Source organism: Triticum urartu, chromosome 1A (assembly GCF_056163025.1).
Source record: "Triticum urartu cultivar PI428250 chromosome 1A, HENAU_Tu73, whole genome shotgun sequence".
In the NCBI taxonomy this organism is placed as follows: Eukaryota; Viridiplantae; Streptophyta; class Magnoliopsida; order Poales; family Poaceae; genus Triticum; species Triticum urartu.
This window is the reverse complement of record NC_141873.1, coordinates 555,845,880-555,866,551: the sequence shown is the minus strand read 5'-3', so window position 1 is coordinate 555,866,551 and position 20,672 is coordinate 555,845,880. Positions and strand designations below refer to the sequence as shown.

Sequence of the window (20,672 nt, the reverse complement as noted above, 5' to 3'; positions counted from 1 at the left end):
CGAAACGATAAGAAGTCGCTGGAAGCGTCACGTAACCCTAACTTATTTCCCCTTCCCGCATCCAGTCCCCACCTTTTCTTCCCTCAGCCGCCGCACTCACCATCCCATCGTCGTCGAGCTACAAGCAGCACCGCCGCCTCCCAGTGCCGTCGCCTCGAATCCCTCACCCACACGCCGCCGCCTAGTGCCGTCGCCCCATCCTTTCATCCACACCGCCCCGTCCAGCATCGCCCCACAAATCCCGTAATCGCCCACGCCATCGCCTCCGCATCCCCACCCACGCCGTTGTCTTCGCATCCCCCATCCACGCCGCCGCTGGAGGTCAACGACGAGTTCGGAGGCGACCTCCGTGAACAGCATAGCGATCTCGCCTCCGTCCACAGCACACAGTCGACCTTGGCGTCAGCAGATTCGTTCACCATGGCGGCTGCGCTGGTGAGGTGAGCCTGACCTTCGGTGCCCTCTCCCCGCCGTTCAACACTCGTTCCTTATGGTGTGCCCCCGCCATCATGAGCAAGCCTGCAGGTCTGACGCCAACCACCTCTCCATTCGTCTGCTTTAAATTTCCTTGGCATGTGTCCTTACGCAGCTCCCTCTTATACCTATTTGTTCCTCTGTTCCGCTTCCTATGAATGCACGAATATTAGCTGAATGAGGGCTCTGTTCTGCTTCCTATGGAAGTACGAATAGTAACTGAATGAGGGCTCTGTTTTGCTTCCTATGAAAGTACGAATAGTAACTGAATGAGGGATAAAGTTTATTTTGAATGGTTTGAGGGAGAAGGGAGCAGCAGGGAGAGTTTTGCTTCATGATAAATATGTAGTACAACTAACTATTTGAAGAGGCTATTCTCTCTAACTGAATGGTCCGGATGAGTTTTACTGCATGATAACTAGTATGTACTAAATATGTTCTGTTTTAGTCTCTCTTCCCCTCTTGGTAAAATCAAATTCATATGTCCTCCTTAGAATTTCTGTATTGCAAAGAGCCCTTTTAATTCTGGTGTCATTGCCTTGGGACAAATAATAAATCTAGTTGTTTTCAGATATTTTGTTTGCAATTCTGCATATACAGGGAGCCAATAGAAGTGACTGAATAGGGACTTTTGTCAGGCGGCATGTAACATGTATTCATTGTAATATTTTCTTAGTTGTGGAGATTGGTTAGTATTTTGTGGTTTATAGCTGTAGCTGGCTTTTTCTCCTAAAATTTACATGTGGGCGAACAAATTGACTAGAATACATGTGCCATAAATTCACCTTTTCTCCTAACAGGTTTATACTTAGCGCTCCTATCTTTGTAGGAAAAACCTTACTGGCTCCAAAGCTGTCCAGATGCATGTTGAATGATGGCTCAGATATGGTGCAAAACGGAATGCAAAGAAAATTCTTCTGCTTGCAGGGAGCGGAAGAGGATGTGATCGGGGGTCACCATCAAGAGAGTGCTTCCTTGGCTCGCCACCAAAGTAAAATGGTTTAGTGACTGGTCAGGTTAGGTTTTATCGTCTTCTTTCCAGATATCTTCAGTTTCTAGTGCTTCTCATAATTCATTTTTGTACATTGATGGAATCGCACCAATTGCTTTCTTCAGTTGAGTACACACCAAACACTTTCCTCTCAGATCTACCTTTAATTGATAGTTCTCTGTATTTCATAAAGTTAAATGCAGCAAATCCTCATGGTGTTCTCAAAACTATGTTTTATCAATTTCATATAGTTTAGTACTCCCTCCGTCCCTACATATAAGACGTTTTTGCAGTTTGATTTGAACTGAAAAATGTCTTATATTTAGGGACAGAGGTATTTTTTTCTATGCCTCATACAACTGCAGAGAAGATATTAATTTTTCAGAAATAGAAAGATTTCAATGCAGCCTACATTCTTCAGGTTGTTTTTCAAGATTAGTATCTCTTGTCTATAGGGTCGTACAATGATCCTTCAAAACTTCCATTGAGCTGATGCTTTTCTGGTCTTTGAATTTTTGAATAAGCTTCAATGTGTCCTTCAAGTATGACGGATAACGCATCCTATCATTTATGATTTTTCCCTATAACTATCTTCTACATGTATTTAATTATCTTCTTTGCTCATCTAAATTTTATATTTAGGTATAGAGATATCTAATCTTGGTTTATTATGGGCGACTTGAAACTGTATTCTGTGCATTCTCACTGCTCAGTGTCGTACACCCCAGGCCCCAGCCATCCCTGAATTCCGTGCATCGTCCCTTGGGAGGTTCAGTCTGTAACATTTTCAGAATTATGAGCATTTTCCGATGGGCTGAACTATTTGGGTGTTGCCTCTAGAGAGCGTTTGTACAAGTATAGCTTGTAAATTCTGTTTACTGTACCGTCATTTTTATTAAAAAATATCAGTTCTAGCTTGCTGTACATAAATATGCTTAAATGCTCCAGCTCACGTTCAATTGTTGTTGTACTATTTGTCCATACTATAATTAGATAGAAGAAACGGCCTACCATGCTTCCATTTGATTCTTGTGTGCAAGCCCATATTATGAAATGACATAAGCATGTTAGATTCAAGGAAGTTGCTGGTACGTTATACTATTTGTCCTTCCCGAAGTACTAAAAAATAGAAAAATAACACATTTTCCTCTATTTCATGATTCTATCTAACAAATCATTTTTATGTTTATTGTACTGTGATTATTTATGAGGTTATCATATATTTCATCGAATGGCCACCGTGCTAGGCATTTTGTATCTTTGTTTAGTATTGGACCATCATTGCTTGATTAACTGGCAGACAATCATGAAATTTACCTATCAATTTTGTAACCGCAGATCACCTTACTTTGATCCGGCAGCAGAGGAAGGAAGTTGCAAAGAAGCATGAAGAGAATAAAGATCTCTGCATTTTTCCTGACTGAGGTAATCTCATGATCTTATCATATTTGCTTTTCTTATGTGACGCCAGCCCCTTGTGTTGATAAGTATTTTGCTGCAGGTATGAAGGAAATTTATTTTTTGGTGGAAAAAGCTTTCTTTGATATCAGGTCACTATAAAGGATGAGTTGCTCCAAAGTGTCATCAACGAGTACAACCACGCCGTGTTCACTATGATGATGCGCAATACAAGCTCTTGCCCTGTAAGTATCCTGGAGAAAGATCTGCATCCAGTTCTCCTGTTCAACTTCAAGCTCTTGCCCTGCAAGTATTTTGGAGAAGATCTGCTACAGTTCTCCGATCTGGTGCCACTCCGTTGTCAATGGCGCTTCTCCAACAACACGTAGATCATCTACACCAACAACAAACCACCTGGGACGCGCAAAGGAAACTAGCTTTTGTCTTTTCCACTTCATCACTATGCAGAAAGCAAATCTATCTACTGGCCAGTGTACCTGTAGTACCTATAGGTCTTAAGTTATGTAAGACAATCATCCTAAATAAAACAATACTCCATAGTTAGTAAGTCTCTCTTTCTCTTCCCTTATGTGCTATAAAAAATTGAAAAGACAACGCACAAATTTTTGCACAAATTCTTGAAAGGCAACTCACCCGCTAGTGTATACCTATGTATGTTGTGATGCGGTACTGGACTTGTGAACCTATAAATGTATACCTATGTATGTATGAAGACATGATGTATTGTTGAGATATATATTATGCAACTTTAGCTCTACATGTGTGATGTTCCATGTATACACACCTGAATGGGATTTTTTTTGTGTTGGCGGTGTACTTAATTAAGGGCACATTAACTGCCGGAAATACTTCTATCTGCCCTGTAATATCAGTCTGCCGGCAAAAATCTATGTGCCGGGAATAGTACTAACTGCCGGCAAAGCTTCAGGCATGTAGGTCAGGGGATCTGCCGGCGTTTCTTGTAACTGCCGGGAATGGTCTTTCCCGACAGGACTTTCAAGGGCAGTTTGTAAATGCCGGCAAAATGCATTCCCGGCAGTTTATTTGCCTCCATTGACTAGTTTTCCCGGCAGATAAGGTGACCCCTAAGTTTTTGTCATGGTGTAGTGGACGTCGTGGCCTCGTACTCCTCCGCGACCCCCGTCCAGGTTCTTTTGCCGGCTCCGACTAATGCTGTGGTCGTGGATCCCTGTAGAGGAAAGGTTGCTCGCGTCCCTCTCTCTGATGTACGGACGCGCGCATCCCTTTGGCTGTCGGTGGCAAGCAGCCAACATAGAGCAGCATAGCAGGAACGGCGGCCGTGCATCTACCTCGAACTCCACCAAACACCAGCCACCATAGGTAACCAGCTCTGCTCCTGCTCTTATTTTTTGGACGGTTGTTCTTGTTGGCAATGTATGTCTGCTCTGACGTATGTGATTTCAGTGGCGGTGGCAGGATCTGAACATTGCTTTGTCAAGTTTTTTAAATGAAAAAATTATGGACAAAATAAATAGGAACAGAAAAGACCACACATATTTTTGGTTGCAGCTTTTTGCCAAATTTATCCATTTATCATTGGTGTCATTACCAAATACAAGACCTAACAAGTCAAAAACAAGCGTTTTACTATGAAAAACAAGATCTTGATTACTTAATAAGAGAAAAAATTGGAAGAGGAAGAAGATGTAGCGTACAAATAGAAGAAAAAGGACCTTGTGCTAGACTCCTTGTGCACTCGCCGATCACCAGAAGTACAGTACTGTAGAGAGTCGGACACTGGCTGAGGACGTGGCCATGCTCACGGAGGTGTTTCCGGACAGCAGGCGGTTGGCGGCCGGCAGCATCAACGCTGCTTGGTGTGCAACATGCGCATCCATGCATGATGTGCTCCAACCTGCCGGTATTGTGCCCCCGTTGGCCTTTAGGGATTACATGGGAAGGTGAAAAGGAGAGAAGTAGTAGTAGTAAGAGTAATCACAGGATTTGAGGATTGGCTGATTAGGGAAGCTATATAATTAGGATGGCTGCGTAATTTCCTTTGCTATATTGGGCCAGCCAAATCATAGGCAAAGCAGATAACAAATGGGTCTGTTGTAGTCAGTTTATAGAACTTGTTTTTTACCGGTGGGGGAGGCAGACGTGGTAGTCTCTGGCATGTCAAATTGCTGTGTAGTCGCTTGACTACCCAGCTATAGTGTGGCTTCGCCACTGTGTGATTTCCTGCCTAAATTAAAGTACACATAGGGTTGTGAGACTTGATCATGCTGTCACCACTGGGTAATGTGAATTGAATGGATAAATGCTATACTGGACCTTATGGTTTGAGCACTACAACAAATCTGAATGTTTTCACATGTCTCTTTCACAAGTATGCACGTCAACTCTTTAATTACTATAATATATTGCAACGAATAATATCTGTTACATATTTAATGCCAACCGTCTACTTATGTAACTGATAATTGGTTATAGCAGTGTATGTTTATTTAGTTTAATATGAGTGTACTTAATTAAGTCTCAATTTTCTTTCCTTTTCTTGCCTTATTTTCGTAGAGTTTTGTTCTGTGTAACTTGATCTCAGCTTTCAAATCAGTATTGAACAGATGAAACTCCTACAATCATCCACTACAATTGTGGGTTGAGGTTAACACCCTAGCATCTCCTGAGGTTTACAATGCATTAACATTCTTGCATGTCCTAAGGTTTAGCCTGTGTTACCATGGCATTCAGTTTCTCTTATATATGCAAGAAGTATATATTCAGTTACTTATCTTCATGTATTTTGCAATATTATCAAATTTTTTTGCGTGCCCTTTAGAAGTGCATTTCTCTGCAAACCTTTTCTATTATCCATGTGAATGGAGCTAAGCATGTGAAAGCTTTAAAGGGATGTTTGGATCGCTGCCCGCAGCCGCCTGTCCAAAATATTGGTAGTTGACCAGGCTGGTGAGTTCGTTTGGATGAGCGCTGATGTTTTGGCTCGCCCTGCCCACCATAGCTCTTCTAATCTATATTTGCACCAACTATTTGGCGAGGCGCCGGCGGCCAAATCGCTCACCAATTATTTGGCGTGTCCTCCTTTGGCGAGGCTGACTCTGGCACAAACCAAACAGATCCTAAATCTTGCACTCATCCGTGTACATTTCTGCCCTTGTTTTGTAATTCAACAATTACCATAGAACTAATAAACTTAGAGCACCAAAGTATATATTTCTCTTTCGGAAGTATACATGTTTAATAATATTTCATTTTTCTTTATTTTAATAGGACATTTATTTCAACGATCTTAGTAAAGATTTGTTCTAGCCACATATAGTAACTGAATGATGCTCTAATTTTCCAGGATAGATATTCCACCAACCATCTCACTATTAATATTTATATTTGATTTATTTCTTTGTGATACTAAGATGTGCCTATGTGTTCTTTCTGCATGCCAAATCCTTTTCTGCCTGACGATAAAATGTCCATGTTGACTGACAAATGCAATGTTGCTGTATATTGTTCCTTGTACTTTTCATTTATTGCGGGTGAGCTAATTAGTGTCATTTTAAATAAGGGTTTGTATGAATCTTTCCCATAATTTATTCCTCATGTGGATAGTTCTCACATTTTTTAGCTATTCTTTTGCAGGTAACTGAGATAGAACAGAAGACAGTTGGGTTTGGTTTAGATGGGTTACTCCACTTGGATAGGAACAATGATACTACTGCGAACACGATTACATATTATGTTTATCTAAATGTCTAGTGTGACTGATTTGTAATTTTAATGTTATTGTGATCATTATTTTGTAGTTGTGAATTTGTAATTGTGCACTACAATATTGTTTCTAGTTTAATAGAGATTCTTTACTTATTTTGTGTGGATAAGTATTTCGCATCCTGGGCCGAAGATGGGATGGAGCAGGCCAAGGCCAATAATAATCCAGTAAAATTAATGTGGACATAAGGCATACTATAAAGAATATTAAAATATTAAAAAATGGGTGAAGGCCCAATAAACAAATGGACTATATGGGCCTAAATTAATGATTGTACAAATATAAATGGGCTGTATTGTTGGGCTGCCACGTCAGATCCACCATGATGCCACATCAGCTGCCACGTCATGTACATCCATGACGGATAGGTCTGTCATAAAGGTTTGGGCCTGTTTAGGGATGGACGGGCCTAGGGTAGATCGATGACGGTCAAACATCCGGATCCACATCATCCCTACCCACCCATCACTCTCGCGACCCATCTCTCTCTTCACGTGGCTCCTCGCTGCTTGTGAGAACCCGGAAATAACTTCCAGACCCTCCTGTGTATATTTGTCAACCCCAGGATCATTGTTGACAACACAGTGAAATGATATCATTGCACAATACATAAAAGGTATTACAATTTAAATATATCTTGCCACAAGGCATACCTAGATAAATGTCTCATGACACTTATTGCATTCAGAAAAAAAAACAGTGGAAAGTACAATGCGTAGCGACTCCATCTCGGCCACAGGCAGTCGATGTAGTCCACGTGACCTCACTCCTACGGGTCGCCATAGTAGTCGTAGTCATCACCTTCGCCTTCATGGAACTCCGTTGTCAACAAAATTATTGCCATGAGTACATTATGTACTCAACATGCCTCCCTCGGGGAAGGACCTAATAGCAACATGTGGCTTCAAAGGAAGGTTGTATGGCTCATTTGCATAAAAGCTAATTTTGTTTGAAAAATATAGCATTTGGATAAAAGCAGTTTTTGATGAAAACAAGTTTTATCTCTAGAATAACTTTCATCAAAGTGAGGATCCTCGATCAACTCACACTCTTCATAGGTTCCAAGAAAAGGGGCAAAGAGGGAATAAGCAAGACAGGTCCTATATGTCGAGAAAGATTCATGTGCTGTCCTTGACCATGGACACGGCTATTCGAATAGTTTTACACTCTGCAGAGGTCGTACACTTTACCCACACGACACAATCCCGACTTGTTGCCACCAGTGGCCGCTGGTATAGTACTCCATTTGGTGTACCGGCAGGGGATTGTGACGAGGTCTTTGGACTAGATCCCCCAAAGATGTGACATGCCCACCGGGTCTGGCGCACGGAATTGAGAGTATGTCCTCAAACCGGTCCCCCCATCTGTGCCGAGTATACTCCTCGCAAGGCAGCTATCCCATCTGCGGTACGGCGACATCGACACCTAAGGCTGACTAGCTTACTTGACCAAGCCAGTGCCCATATAGCATGTGGTTGTACTATTATCACAATCTTCAAATCCAAGACTTATTAGGCCTTAAGCGGCACGGATGACTGATTGTCCCCTTCAACTCGTGAAGGGCAGCCAATTGCTCCTTCAATCCTTGATTCAGCTGTCGCCCGCACCAGTATTCAGATGGTAAGTTTCACCCAGAGTAGAAGAGGATAGAGAGGGTCAACAAGGGCCAACCGGCCTAGCTCAGCATTAAGTTTCAATTGTCAATGACTCGGAGGTCATTCAACAAGGCACCTACAGGGTGATAAGCATGGCTAAGCATTTCTACTCTACCGGAATTATATACTTCTACTCAGGTGTCAAGTAAATAGGCGACAAGCGGATCAGGGTAATGTGTCAATCGACACGCTTGCTACGAGAATTAAAATAGCATGCACATAGCAACAATAAAACTCAATGCAATTTTGTAAACCATAGGATAAGTATGATCAAAGAAGGAGGCATGCCTTCGTTGTTGAGTCCTTCTTCAGTAACCTGTTCTGTCCATGTCCAACATCGATATCGTCACTCCCTACTCGTCGGAACGACAGCAAAAGACAAACAATAAATACCAAAGCAAAAGTAAATCCAAATAACATCCAAAACAATTTAAAATTGGATGGACAACAAGATATTGTTCAAGATGGAGACTTTGAAATGAGGTTGATTAGGATGTAAGAGAAAGGATTCATTGAAGTGACATGGTTGAGGTTGACACAGCTAAGAATTACTTGGCGATCAAGACTAACGTTCCAATACGAATATGCAATTAAACACTAGTAGTGCCCACTGCACATCTCGACAAACTATATATGAAACTACTATCTAACAAACACAATGGCATCAACACACATGAAAAGGAACCATCCTATGCATTTAACCACACAATTACAACATGACATGATGAAGGTAAAAGTCAAATAAATATTTAGACAGAACCTAAATATTTATAATGGTCAATTGCAACCAAACATATACAACAACTATATAATCAAACGAAAGCAAGTATTCTATAAGACAACTAAACCAACATTACAAACCATTCTAGTCAAGAAACGAAACATCATACAACAATATGAAATGAAATGATCTCATCTAGACCTAAAATATTATTAAAAGGAAACAGAATCAACTGCACTATATCAAACTAATTAATTTGTCAAACAATTAACAAGAACTACACAACACATTGAACAAATGGATGCACATCTATCCTAGGCATGATATGATTAAGAGTAACAATCAACCGAGAATAAATATTTGGATGAATCCAAATACTCATAATGGTTAACAACAATCAAAGACTAAACATAAATCATAAAAACTATTAGCATGCATATCTATAAAAGAAGACAAACCAATACTAATTAAGGTAGAAACTAATTAAACAACTTAATAATAACATACATCTCACACAATACATGTGAGTATAGATTCACTAGATGTCTAAGCAAATAACACAAGCATGACACATACGAGTGATCATGATAAGATACTCAACTGGAATCTGGCCTTACTACTAAAGAACAACAAATACTCAAGTAACCACTAACAATAAGATTACCACTTCATGCTTACATAGTAGATCAAACTATGCACACTAAGCATATGAGGAAGATACAACTCAACTAACATGAAAGGCAAACTATCTTAAGCATGTGCTAAACTATCGCAACAAGACCCAACACTCTCGAGGCTATCATAAGACCAAAGTGATCATCCATAAGAATGCACAAGAGACTAAGTACTCAATTATAGCACATCGACAAAATAAGACATGAAAGATCACTTGCATGAGTGACAACTAGACATATAACAATGCTTCAACTAGATAAAGTAGATATGAAGAAGTCTAGGCGTACCCAATGTAATAGTGCGGTAGACTAGATATAATGCTAAGCATGGATGATCATGACACAAGATGCCAAACTATGCTACCAGTAGAATACAACTTATAACTACGACATAACTTAGTTGATATCAACTAACATGACTATCAAGAATGGCATTAGCACACAACACTATCATGCTAGTTGTGACTTATAAGCAAAAGGGAAAAGCATACTAAGCAGGAACACATCTAGGTCATGGCATCAATCACATCAAGCAATGTGCTATACTAGCATGAATGACATGACATGTATTTCTACCTAGTACAACCTAGACTTGCTAATACATAACTGGACAACCTAAGCATCATACGACACACGGGTCGTTACACACATGCTATGAAATCCATTTATACAATTCCAAGAAACATGGCATAGTATTGATCAAGCAAGAAGTTGCTCAATAAAAATATACACAAGGTCAACAGACTACTATAATGTAAATCAGGGCTAACCATATGTGTAGTCATACAATGCAAACTAGAAATGATATAGTACATGGTATGCATACAACCAAACATGCATTCTACTGTAAGTAATTGTTAATACGGCATGGTAATAAACTAATATAAATAAACACACATGATAATTATCAATATGCAATAAACTAGTTTTATTCCATCAGAATGATTCTATATAGCAATACAAATATGAATGACATAAAGCATCCAACCATGAAATCATGGATAACAAACATCTAGAAAGAAGAGGAACAAGATGGAAATTATATTCTACACAACAAACTATAATGCACTCATTTCCAAACAACAAGGCATTTTATTTGACATCTAGCATAAAGAAAACTATGCAAAACACCTACAAATGATGCCTAATAACTATCAGAGGCATGCCATGCTTTCAAACCAATAAAACGAACATGCGACATGGACGGAAATGAAAATGCAAACCATATCTAAGATATCTTCATGCTAAACAATAAGAAAATAAGAAAACATGAAGTCTTTAATAATTAAAGAAATCAAACAAAGCTTAGAATAATCTTACAAGGTCCTAAGCATGGAGACAATTCACCAAAAATATGTGCGCATTCTCAACATAGAACCATAAACGGTACTAGGCATTATTTAAATGATAACAATACGATTACCTATCAATGCTCCAAATCTAATTAAAATAGTAACACCCGACAAGCATTTACGAACAATAATAATCTGATACACTAATCAACTCGCACACATGGTAAGAATTTGCAAAGACTTGTAAAGAGACATATCATAGGACTACGCACGCACCAAAGAAAAATACCATCAAGATCATATTATATTTGACAATTTAAATAATCCTACAAATACGTCTAAGAAATCACATGACACTCTCTGTAAAATATATGAGATGATTAGCATGCACTCCTAACATTATGAAATATTTAGGAGTAACTTCTAGACATGTCATGAACATGCAATAAAAAAAACATATTAACATAAAAGTTAACCGAACAAGAAACTCACTTGAATTTTACCCAAAACAACTATGATTAAAACCACCCCACAACACACCTATTACAACGACAATCTAAATATACCGCCGAGTTCTTATGACCAAAACTATCATTTCATATGTTGACCTCAAGACCATCTGACGAACAGAAAACAAAAAAGATATGTCGTTGCCACCAATCGATCTCGGTTTCGGACACACGCGGCCAACGATAGAGATAGGTGGAATCATGATGTCTACGGGATACACTAGGTGATGACAAGCACGCGTGCAAAAGGAATTTGATAGAGGCTCACCGAGTTTGACGGAACGGTGCGACGACCTTGATGAACAGTGTATGCGGACATGCAGAATTCTTCGTGTGTGGTCGACAGATCGTGTTCTTTCTTCTCTGAATGGATTCATGGCATAGAGAAGAAGTTCCTGGCGCAAGGAAACGGATGGGGATGGCCTCCTTCATCGGGGTCGAACACCGGTGTCCATGGAGCACCATTTCTTTGCAAAGTGTTCTCGAGAGAACAAGGAAGGGAGAGGCTGGAGTTTATGCGGGGTGGAAGAGGAGGTGGAGGCGCACAAAAAGGAGGGGCTGCAGTTTTTGGAAACTGATGGGATTTATGGGAAAGAGGGAGGGCTGTTTCTCTTCTTTAGGTGTGGCTGTACGTTTCTTCTCTGTGTGTCTGTGTGTGTAGAGGGAGCGGAGGGAGCGTACAGAAGGAAAAAGGAAGAGGAAGGAGAAGAGGCGCTGGTTGGGAGGAAAAGGAAGTGGAGAGAAATAGGCACGAAGGAGGAATTAAAGGAAGGGCATCGGTTAACATGCTTGGTGGCTGTTGAGGTTTCCTCTTCTGTTAGTTGTGAACGTGAATGTACAGAAAGGAAAGGAGGTGCTCGCTAGGAGAGCTGGGTGTTGGCCTAGTTCAGCTAGGCCCAAGTGGGACAGAAAGAAAAAAAATAAAAGTTGGCCTTTGGCCCATTCCTGTTGAGAGAACACGGAATAGAAAAAATAAAGATGGTCTAGAATGGGCTTAGGAAATTTGGCCTAGTGTTTAACATATGGAAAAGAATTGACTTCTCTTTTTGGAAAATATAGAGAACTAATAGAAGCTGAAACAAATATCAAACAATCTAAGAAATCCACGAAAATGCAGACTCACGTGTTTAAATGTGTTGAAGACAAAAGATAAAACCCAACTAGAAGAAAAGAACAAAACTCAAATTTAATTGAAGTTCGCATTAGGTCAAATTAAATCCTCCAAATTATAAAAGTCCAATTTAAGCTTTGTTAACAATAAAACAAATGAAATTTTCTCGCCCTGATTTTTGGAAAAAAAATCTTAAACATTCTGAGAATCGGGATGTTACACTGCTCAACCTGTGGCGGCTGATTCAAGCGATGTCCGGCGAATCTCACCACCGCGAAGCACAGCCCCAGGTCCCCTCGCATTGCGGTGCCCTCCCATCCGGCTAGATCCGGCCCTTGCAGCCACCAAAGCCTACCCGCGACCCTCCCCCATAGCTAGGGTTCGGACGTCGGCTCCGGCGCCGGTGGCCATGTCGTCCTCCTCTTGTTCGATGAGTGCACCCCCTCCCCTGGTTTCATCATTTATCTCCCTCTTTCTCTAACCTCTGCTCTTTCTTCTCCTCTAGACGTGCAACCAACTGGCTGTATATCCCTTCTCTATAGGGAAAAACCAATCCCAAGTGAAAACCAATCCTAACCATAGGTGCTGCCCACGACATGGGTGACATGATGGAAGTAACCAAGTCCTCCATTGTCCAGTCATGGCGCGACTCAGTTCCTGTCTTGAGGTTTGGCCCCGTTAGATCAGGTAAGATGCTCATGTCCCCATTGAAGAAAAATAAACGTATGTGTAAAATCCTCTTATCAATTTAACCATTAGATTTTTTATTTTCTTCACCGAAAAATAGTGCTGCTTTGTGGAATTTCTTCATCTTATAATGTTCTCCCATGTAATTTGAACAAATGAAGCATAAATATACTATTTCTGTTGTACATCTTAACTTAGTATGCGATGGCTTGCTGTGCACATGCTACAGCCACGATATGTATATGGTTCCTTATGTATTGCCATGTTGGCTTTGAAACTGAGCAGAATTATTTCTTTTTCTATTTAATGGTTAGTTATTGATTTATATTTTGAAGATTCTGCTCCTATTTCCCTTCCGAAATAAAAGTTGATCTTCAAGTTTTCTTAGTCACACATATGATTATTATGTACGACTATAGCATCAGCAAGGTGTTTTTAATTATTACCAAGTGATGAATATTTGAACCACTATTTGGCGGTAAGTTAGATGTTTTCCCTTGCTTTCCGAAAATAATATAGGTATTTCTGTTACAGCTCGGAGCTGATGTAGTGTTATCTCAGTACAGTGTCCAATATAAATTCTGTTCTGTATTCATATGCACTTCTAGTCAAAATAATCACAGTTGTATTATCTTTTTTGTCAACATGGTATCTCGATGTATCCTTCAAAAATCATGAATAATATTTAAATATTAGAAGTTTGCCTTTTCAACTAAAAAGGATATTGTTATTGTGGTTAACATGAGTTCAGGACACAGTGCTTCTATAGATGTATTTCTTCGATACTATTCTCCACTAAAAGTCAGGAACGACTTCTATTCTGCCTATTACATGTTTAAAATCTGGAAAGAACTAATGGTTTAGTTCTGCAAATTCTATACGGAAAGGGAAAGAACAAATAGATACAAGGATAACCTTGATGAACTATTATTTTTTAATACTATCATCTTGTACACATGAAATACACTACAAGGAAATAATCACCTACAAGTTGTCCCTATATAAGGTACTCTTTTGGCCATTCCACTACAAATTAGTTACTCTTTCAGCAATTTGAATACAAATTAGTGTATTTTGCCCATTATTATGTACCTAGAACAGTATACACCGTATCGATTATCAACCATCCATTTCTGGGTCTAGAGTTTGAACCATCTCTTTTTGTTCATTGTTCCAAAAAATATTTACTCATCGTTGAACAATAACGTAATGACTGCCATAGTAAGAATTTGAACAATAGTGTGCATGTTCTTGATGATGATCCCTTGATAAGTTAGCATTATCTTTTTTGAATTGGCAGGTAAGGTCCTACCGACGACAATATTTGACTCTGTTGTATTTTTGTTTCTCTCACGGGACATCATACCAGAGTTGAAACCGAACTGAAGGTACAAGGCATGGCCTGGTAGACAACCTACTTCTTTTTTCTTGGTTGGGTTTCAGAAACTGCGGGCCTATATTGTGTGCTGCATGTATTAATTCCACTATTTAGTTTCACATGAAAGAATCTTAGTATAAGTAAAATCAACTAGGTATTCCAACACGATGCAGGGGGACGCCATGGAGCAAGTCGAGTTCGTGGAGCAAGTCATGGACGATGCCATCGAAGGTAAACTCTCTCCCTCTCCTTACCGTGCTACTGCTCGTTTTGTCAATGGCCATTGAGCTGTGCTAGGTTCTGTGTGCTGCTGTCGACGCACATTCATAAGATTTGGGGCTGTAGGTTTCAGTGGATTTATTTAGAAATAAATAGATCTGTTGGTTCACAGAAAACAGTTTTACTGTAGATGTAAAGAATTAGCAATGGATCTCTAGGCTGGTGATGACCATATGTAAATTCATTTCAGTGGATTTAGGGCTGTAGGTTTGTTTCAAAGCGTGGTGAGCACTTATAGGTTTCCCTATTTCCTGGTGGATGACTGAAACCAACTAGAACTAGATGTTTTGGTTCAATTTCAGATGACAAACCGTTTTGGTCCAGTTTGCTAACCAACTAGAGAAGAAAAGAGAAGTGGTACTGTCAATCACATTGCCCTATGCACATCAGCACTTAGGCTAATGTCCATATAATTTTACTTAGCCATGTTTTCTGTAGGTTGTGTCGTATATTGTGGCGTCTGGATTAGTCATCAAGGACAACTAACACTCATGCTGGTATCTTCTCATAATCACATACGAATTTGTGTTCAAATTGTAGTGCTATCTTGTTTATTTGTTTCTTCTTATTTGCTATTAGACTGCTGTCCAGACCAAAAAAAATGTGCTGATGAGCAGTAAGTGTGCGCAAAGTGGTTCTTACTTCTTAATGCACTGTGTGTTAACGGTTCATTTTGTTATTTTCTTTGTAGATTCAAAAGATACATGGATGATTATATGGGTGCATGGCAAGTACACTTCAATGTGATGATGATGAGGATGATGATGTTCCAGTTCATGATGATGATGATGGATGCTTTCAATTTTAGTTTAGTTGTAGGGATGTTCCTATTCGATGATGTTCCTCGGTTATGTTTTGTTAAGTATTTGGGATGTTGATGGATGCTTTTAGTTTAAGTTTCTTTGTCGAGAAAATATTTAGATTTGCATCACATTTGGATGCTCTTCCTCCTATAACTACACCACGACAAAACTTTAGGGGCAATCAACTGCCGGGAAAGGTTAAGAATCCGGGTCACTAACATGCCGGGAAAGATTTATCTGCCAGGAAAATAACTGTAGGGCGTGTTATCTGCCGGCAATAGTTAACCTTTAAGGGCAGTCTATCTGCCGGCATCTTTTGCGTCAGCACATCTGCCCTGAAAAGTAAACAAGGGCGGATTCATTGCCGGTATGCACGTTGGCGGGCCTGAAAATTTCGGCCCAGAAAGCGTGCGAGGAGCCGCGGGAGACACGAAACGATAAGAAGTCGCTGGAAGCGTCACGTAACCCTAACTTATTTCCCCTTCCCGCATCCAGTCCCCACCTTTTCTTCCCTCAGCCGCCGCACTCACCATCCCATCGTCGTCGAGCTACAAGCAGCACCGCCGCCTCCCAGTGCCGTCGCCTCGAATCCCTCACCCACACGCCGCCGCCTAGTGCCGTCGCCCCATCCTTTCATCCACACCGCCCCGTCCAGCATCGCCCCACAAATCCCGTAATCGCCCACGCCATCGCCTCCGCATCCCCACCCACGCCGTTGTCTTCGCATCCCCCATCCACGCCGCCGCTGGAGGTCAACGACGAGTTCGGAGGCGACCTCCGTGAACAGCATAGCGATCTCGCCTCCGTCCACAGCACACAGTCGACCTTGGCGTCAGCAGATTCGTTCACCATGGCGGCTGCGCTGGTGAGGTGAGCCTGACCTTCGGTGCCCTCTCCCCGCCGTTCAACTCTCGTTCCTTATGGTGTGCCCCCGCCATCATGAGCAAGCCTGCAGGTCTGACGCCAACCACCTCTCCATTCGTCTGCTTTAAATTTCCTTGGCATGTGTCCGTACGCAGCTCCCTCTTATACCTATTTGTTCCTCTGTTCCGCTTCCTATGAATGCACGAATATTAGCTGAATGAGGGCTCTGTTCTGCTTCCTATGGAAGTACGAATAGTAACTGAATGAGGGCTCTGTTTTGCTTCCTATGAAAGTACGAATAGTAACTGAATGAGGGATAAAGTTTATTTTGAATGGTTTGAGGGAGAAGGGAGCAGCAGGGAGAGTTTTGCTTCATGATAAATATGTAGTACAACTAACTATTTGAAGAGGCTATTCTCTCTAATTGAATGGTCCAGATGAGTTTTACTGCATGATAACTAGTATGTACTAAATATGTTCTGTTTTAGTCTCTCTTCCCCTCTTGGTAAAATCAAATTCATATGTCCTCCTTAGAATTTCTGTATTGCAAACAGCCCTTTTAATTCTGGTGTCATTGCCTTGGGACAAATAATAAATCTAGTTGTTTTCAGATATTTTGTTTGCAATTCTGCATATACAGGGAGCCAATAGAAGTGACTGAATAGGGACTTTTGTCAGGCGGCATGTAACATGTATTCATTGTAATATTTTCTTAGTTGTGGAGATTGGTTAGTATTTTGTGGTTTATAGCTGTAGCTGGCTTTTTCTCCTAAAATTTACATGTGGGCGAACAAATTGACTAGAATACATGTGCCATAAATTCACCTTTTCTCCTAACAGGTTTATACTTAGCGCTCCTATCTTTGTAGGAAAAACCTTACTGGCTCCAAAGCTGTCCAGATGCATGTTGAATGATGGCTCAGATATGGTGCAAAACGGAATGCAAAGAAAATTCTTCTGCTTGCAGGGAGCGGAAGAGGATGTGATCGGGGGTCACCATCAAGAGAGTGCTTCCTTGGCTCGCCACCAAAGTAAAATGGTTTAGTGACTGGTCAGGTTAGGTTTTATCGTCTTCTTTCCAGATATCTTCAGTTTCTAGTGCTTCTCATAATTCATTTTTGTACATTGATGGAATCGCACCAATTGCTTTCTTCAGTTGAGTACACACCAAACACTTTCCTCTCAGATCTACCTTTAATTGATAGTTCTCTGTATTTCATAAAGTTAAATGCAGCAAATCCTCATGGTGTTCTCAAAACTATGTTTTATCAATTTCATATAGTTTAGTACTCCCTCCGTCCCTACATATAAGACGTTTTTGCAGTTTGATTTGAACTGAAAAATGTCTTATATTTAGGGACAGAGGTATTTTTTTCTATGCCTCATACAACTGCAGAGAAGATATTAATTTTTCAGAAATAGAAAGATTTCAATGCAGCCTACATTCTTCAGGTTGTTTTTCAAGATTAGTATCTCTTGTCTATAGGGTCGTACAATGATCCTTCAAAACTTCCATTGAGCTGATGCTTTTCTGGTCTTTGAATTTTTGAATAAGCTTCAATGTGTCCTTCAAGTATGACGGATAACGCATCCTATCATTTATGATTTTTCCCTATAACTATCTTCTACATGTATTTAATTATCTTCTTTGCTCATCTAAATTTTATATTTAGGTATAGAGATATCTAATCTTGGTTTATTATGGGCGACTTGAAACTGTATTCTGTGCATTCTCACTGCTCAGTGTCGTACACCCCAGGCCCCAGCCATCCCTGAATTCCGTGCATCGTCCCTTGGGAGGTTCAGTCTGTAACATTTTCAGAATTATGAGCATTTTCCGATGGGCTGAACTATTTGGGTGTTGCCTCTAGAGAGCGTTTGTACAAGTATAGCTTGTAAATTCTGTTTACTGTACCGTCATTTTTATTAAAAAATATCAGTTCTAGCTTGCTGTACATAAATATGCTTAAATGCTCCAGCTCACGTTCAATTGTTGTTGTACTATTTGTCCATACTATAATTAGATAGAAGAAACGGCCTACCATGCTTCCATTTGATTCTTGTGTGCAAGCCCATATTATGAAATGACATAAGCATGTTAGATTCAAGGAAGTTGCTGGTACGTTATACTATTTGTCCTTCCCGAAGTACTAAAAAATAGAAAAATAATACATTTTCCTCTATTTCATGATTCTATCTAACAAATCATTTTTATTTTTATTGTACTGTGATTATTTATGAGGTTATCATATATTTCATCGAATGGCCACCGTGCTAGGCATTTTGTATCTTTGTTTAGTATTGGACCATCATTGCTTGATTAACTGGCAGACAATCATGAAATTTACCTATCAATTTTGTGACCGCAGATCACCTTACTTTGATCCGGCAACAGAGGAAGGAAGTTGCAAAGAAGCATGAAGAGAATAAAGATCTCTGCATTTTTCCTGACTGAGGTAATCTCATGATCTTATCATATTTGCTTTTCTTATGTGATGCCAGCCCCTTGTGTTGATAAGTATTTTGCTGCAGGTATGAAGGAAATTTATTTTTTGGTGGAAAAAGCTTTCTTTGATATCAGGTCACTATAAAGGATGAGTTGCTCCAAAGTGTCATCAACGAGTACAACCACGCCGTGTTCACTATGATGATGCGCAATACAAGCTCTTGCCCTGTAAGTATCCTGGAGAAAGATCTGCATCCAGTTCTCCTGTTCAACTTCAAGCTCTTGCCCTGCAAGTATTTTGGAGAAGATCTGCTACAGTTCTCCGATCTGGTGCCACTCCGTTGTCAATGGCGCTTCTCCAACAACACGTAGATCATCTACACCAACAACAAACCACCTGGGACGCGCAAAGGAAACTAGCTTTTGTCTTTTCCACTTCATCACTATGCAGAAAGCAAATCTATCTACTGGCCAGTGTACCTGTAGTACCTATAGGTCTTAAGTTATGTAAGACAATCATCCTAAATAAAACAATACTCCATAGTTAGTAAGTCTCTCTTTCTCTTCCCTTATGTGCTATAAAAAATTGAAAAGACAACGCACAAATTTTTGCACAAATTCTTGAAAGGCAACTCACCCGCTAGTGTATACCTATGTATGTTGTGATGCGGTACTGGACTTGTGAACCTATAAATGTATACCTATGTATGTATGAAGACATGATGTATTGTTGAGATATATATTATGCAACTTTAGCTCTACATGTGTGATGTTCCATGTATACACACCTGAATGGGATTTTTTTTGTGTTGGCGGTGTACTTAATTAAGGGCACATTAACTGCCGGAAATACTTCTATCTGCCCTGTAATATCAGTCTGCCGGCAAAAATCTATGTGCCGGGAATAGTACTAACTGCCGGCAAAGCTTCAGGCATGTAGGTCAGGGGATCTGCCGGCGTTTCTTGTAACTGCCGGGAATGGTCTTTCCCGACAGGACTTTCAAGGGCAGTTTGTAAATGCCGGCAAAATGCATTCCCGGCAGTTTATTTGCCTCCATTGACTAGTTTTTCCCGGCAGATAAGGTGACCCCTAAGTTTTTGTCATGGTGTAGTATAATATCCACTACTGTAATCCAACAATTTTATCCAATATATGATTTCTTCCTCTTGTGAGTATATTTTCTTGTCTTTTCCTAGCTTGATATACATAATTATCACCATTATGTGGAGCATTAATTCAATTGTTGTTATATACATATATAATAATATTATTATTATTCACACTATATATGTACAAACACCTAAAGCGTGGCAAATTATCTATTGCCAAAAAATGAGATTTGGATTCCGATATATTGAGCACCAACGGATAGAAGTGTTGTATAAGTCTGTTTTATGTGTTGTACTCTTGCAACGATCCCTTTTACCAACGGTAGTATATGCGTTGCATTATGCGCTAGCAACACTGGATAAGGCAACGCATCCCAAACCGTTGGTAAAGACACTAGCAACGGATATATGGACTTTTAGATACGGAAAAAATCGTTGCTATAGGTGAGGTCATGTTGTAGTGTTGCTCAACGTGGGAACTCTTTTGTCGTACATGAGGGCGTGGACATCCAAA

General features: G+C 40.2%; 2 long non-coding RNA genes across 3 annotated transcripts; both read left to right on the top strand.

Annotated features, from left to right (window-relative positions):
- The first annotated feature begins 2,758 nt into the window (after positions 1-2,758).
- LOC147992644 (uncharacterized) lies at positions 2,759-3,641 on the top strand. The gene is made up of 2 exons (XR_015615381.1): positions 2,759-2,890; positions 2,967-3,641. It is a non-coding gene; the product is annotated as an uncharacterized LOC147992644 (long non-coding RNA).
- A 12,710-nt stretch (positions 3,642-16,351) lies between these two features.
- Positions 16,352-19,809, top strand: LOC147992643 (uncharacterized). Of its 2 annotated transcripts, none has more exons than XR_015609481.1 (4): positions 16,352-16,608; positions 17,472-17,658; positions 18,972-19,058; positions 19,135-19,809. It is a non-coding gene; the product is annotated as an uncharacterized LOC147992643 (long non-coding RNA). The 2 variants fall into 2 exon arrangements; XR_015609480.1 differs by having other exon boundaries at positions 16,352-16,693.
- The last annotated feature ends 863 nt before the right edge of the window (positions 19,810-20,672 follow it).